Source organism: Megachile rotundata, chromosome 1 (genome assembly GCF_050947335.1).
Source record: "Megachile rotundata isolate GNS110a chromosome 1, iyMegRotu1, whole genome shotgun sequence".
Taxonomy (NCBI): domain Eukaryota; kingdom Metazoa; phylum Arthropoda; class Insecta; order Hymenoptera; family Megachilidae; genus Megachile; species Megachile rotundata.
The window spans coordinates 23,211,120-23,214,921 of record NC_134983.1 but is presented as its reverse complement, the minus strand read 5'-3'; the positions used below and the strand labels follow the sequence as shown (position 1 = coordinate 23,214,921).

The following is a 3,802-nucleotide window of genomic DNA, read 5'->3' as shown; positions in this document are numbered from 1 at the left end:
AGATATTTTTTTAGTTGACATAAAATTATAAGAGAGAAATCTTGCCACAGTCAAAGTTTAAGCTGTACTTTATTATTATTTCTTTCTATGTTTCTCTACAAAATGGTGGATTTGACCTAACCTTGTTAACTATTAGCTACTATAACGACAGACTAGATTTCTAAGAAAAGAGTTCATGATTCTTTTAATGAGAGCAACTAAAGTTACTAAATCGTAAGTTTCACTATGAAGAATCTAATAGAGTGAATTGAGGGGCCTCTAGCGGCAAGACTCAGAAACTGCGGACAACTGTGCCAAATGACAATTAGTACCGTCCTCGAAAAAGAGATTATCTCAAACAATTATTTATTGCATTTAGAGCGTCTCAGAATTTCAAAGGACGTTTCAAAGTGGTAAATAGAATACCTATACCGAAATTATCAAGAACTGAAGAATTTTGCTCGCGCGTTCTTCTACCGTGCTGGTCTCAAGGATCTCTAAGTTGTCGCGCTGTGTTAAATGCTGTTTCTTTGCGCCCCGTCATCGGCTCGTATTTTGATGATTTATCGTTGCTTGTGTGTGATGCAATACCCTCTGCCGAGACCGTAAGTGCGCGTTTAAACGATAAATCTCGGCAGTCACGGTAGTAGAACCTTTTCAGCGACACACTCGGGTCAGACTAGCTTCTTCTGCTTATCGATACCTTGCTAAAAGAGTGTATCCGAATACTGGGTCATGAGTGACCCTAACCTACAAAATATACATAGGAACACATTGATTAAAATTCCCATTCAAATCTTTACACTTCTTACATTTCAATATTTGTACTTGAAGAAGTGATATTAGAGGAATAATTATTTAGATAATTCACAGAGCATTTATAGTAAATCGATCATTAATCAGTTTCTCAAATTCAGGAATTTAGTACTTTTTATATCTTCGACGAATGGTAGTATTTTTGTGAATATTGGTAAAATTTTCCCAAAGATTTATCTCGCTATTTGTCCACCCACGGCCATGTAGTAAACCGCCTTGTTGCCACGTATTTATAAATCGTAAAAGCGAACGGTCTTTCCATCGTTACACGATCCAAACTAGATCGATTCCAATTAGTTTCACGGATATTGCTTTCCATCCTTCTCGAATAGTTTTCGTGTCTTTCAATTACAGTTTTCCGGCGTGGTCGGAGACGGAAGGACGGGTCGATAATAACGCGATAAATCTGGCCGGCTATCCACGGTCAGTTATACCAGTCAACTTATTCTTTCGGTTGTTCGTAAACAACGTGACAAATACCTGGCCAGCCCATTAATCAACTCGTCGTAAATTTGCCCGACGCTTCGACCGCTTTTAATTGGAACTAAAACGCGAGGCTCCTCGTGTTCCGTTCGCGCGAATTGATCTCGGATTACCCCGTTTTATGCTGTCGGGACAGGCTGGACACGAAATTCCACGGGGACGCAGCTTTCAATGGAATTTACAGGGCACAGCCTTCGTTTTTCCTACAAATTGCTGCTATTGTTTTCGCTCGGGCTCGTCCGATATCCGATGAAGCGAAAATTGCCGACGAAATAACACGGAAATCGAGTTACAAGTTTCTTGGAATTCGAAAGTAAAATTGTTCGTCCATTTACCGCTGATTATACAACGTTTTTGATTAATGTATTCAAGCTCGACACCTGCGATAGGTAAACCGCTTACACGATCGTTTGGACCATTATAAATACGAAAGTGTAAAAACGATAAGTCACAGTGGTCCTAAGAATAATTTAATCTCCAAAAAGCTGTACACAGATGCTCTAACAGATTTATTTGCGTACTCTTGTCAATTCATCATTTTTTACGTTCGACAAAAAACTCGAACCCTATCTTCGTTATTTCTGACATTCATCGGCGACAAAAAGCAGTAAATCTGAAAGGAAATCCTCGTCCGTGTTTCACAGCAGAGGCTGCTTTTTTTGTTACAGGTCAACGCAAAATGAAAGGAAGAAGACTCAACCGAATTGTCAGACAGGCAACAAGATTTTTTCGCGGCACTGTCTCGACGGATGCAACCGCAACGATGTTACCAGGGTGGATCGGATGTTCTAAGGGAACGACGAAGAAAAGTCGAACGCTCGGTTGCTAGCACGGGACCCAGCGCGAAATCAAGATCTTGGTTTTAAGGCGGGGACACCGGGGTAATGGCGTGTGCATTATTCTGATAAATCGTCCCGGCTGGCGTCAAACCTGGCTTCGGGCTGACAGCGACCCTGGTCAATCGTATCTACTCTTCTACGCAAGACGTTCGCGTTCGAACGCGCGGACCAGCTATTCAACCATCGTCTGGAAAAATCGGGCGTAGTTTTGATTTTCGAACTCCCGTCATCCATCAACTGGAAAATTGAAAACTTGTTCACTGAATTTGCGGTTGGGGACTTGGAACACTGGAAATATCTGGAGATAGCAGCCCAAATCCCTAGACTGTCGACTGAAACAGGGAAAATATATTTGTAGATCTTTAGTGTATCTTATAGTTACAAGATAGTCTGATTAAATTGTTAATTGTGCAATTAATATAAGTATGACCATGATATTGACTGTTTTATTGCTGTTGAACATGTAACATTTCATTGAAATTTTGATGTAGAGATCCCAGTCTTTGATTAAAAAGTGACTCAAATATTTTGTACACGTGTGCATACGTGCTTCTGTACGAATTTAAACAAGATAGTCTGATTGAATTGTTAATTGTGCAATTAATATTAGTAGGACTATGATATTGACTTTTCTATTGAAGATGAACATGTAACATTTCATTGAAATTTTGATGTAGAGATCCCGGTCTTTGATTAAAAAGTGACTCAAATATTTTGTACACGTGTGTATACGTGCTTCTGTACGAATTTAAAATAGTTCATACCTTCGTGTAACTTTATTGTCTTAGAAATATAAACCTAATTATCAGAAGGAATGAAGAAAGTTTGAATGTCTTCGGTCAGAAAGAAAAACTATAAAAGCTTGAACCCCTAACTTTGAATGTTTTTGTAAAAGTAACCGATCATGAAATTTAATTAAAGATGAAGTTAAAGATGAAAGAGCATAAAGAAAGTATTTGTATAAAAATGAAATAAAGAAGAATTGATCGAAGACGAGTAGATTCCGCAGCAGACTCGATATTTCGTCGATGCTTTGGCCCAGCGGGCGACTGGTATCCGAAGAGCAGCTCGCATCCGCCATTAATCGAGGATCCAACAACTCGGCCGATGGTACCGCCTCGAATTTCCCTGGACACTGATTAAGCAACGCGAGTGTCAGCTTAATATCCAGATGCCCCGATAAAGACCTTACGGCGAAGTTCCGGGCGATCGTGGAGCGAGATAGATCGAGCATCCGGCGGACATCCAAAAGGCAGCAAAATATTCGAAACGAATGGGTGGTGTCGGGTTGGACACGGCTACCGTGCATTTGTCCGCTCGTTCCCTTCGAAAGGATCGTATTAATCTGTCGCTAATGAGCACAACCCGATCGGCTGGCCGGTGTTGTAGGGGCAAGGGGAGCTGTATCATCCGCGAGATACGAAGGACAGGCTCATTACGGGCCAACCAGCGTGTGCTTCGTGACCGGTTCAATATTTAACGCGTCTCGAGGCGTTCCATCACCTTTCGATATCTCGACACCTGGCCACGGGATTAGGGGACGGTGCTTGTGTGCGTACTGGAATCGATTACTCCTGCCTATCGATTCACTTATCCTCGGATCGTTACGAACCGCTCGGAGAGTAGCGGGGTACTTGAAGAAGCGTTTCGTGAACCTAAGGCGATACAAATGCACCAGATAAATT

At 41.4% G+C, this 3,802-nt stretch overlaps 1 long non-coding RNA gene across 1 annotated transcript; it reads left to right on the top strand.

Moving 5' to 3' along the window:
• Positions 1–600: 600 nt before the first annotated feature.
• On the top strand, positions 601–3,108 carry LOC143264642 (uncharacterized). The gene is made up of 2 exons (XR_013038487.1): positions 601–949; positions 1,947–3,108. It is a non-coding gene; the product is annotated as an uncharacterized LOC143264642 (long non-coding RNA).
• The last annotated feature ends 694 nt before the right edge of the window (positions 3,109–3,802 follow it).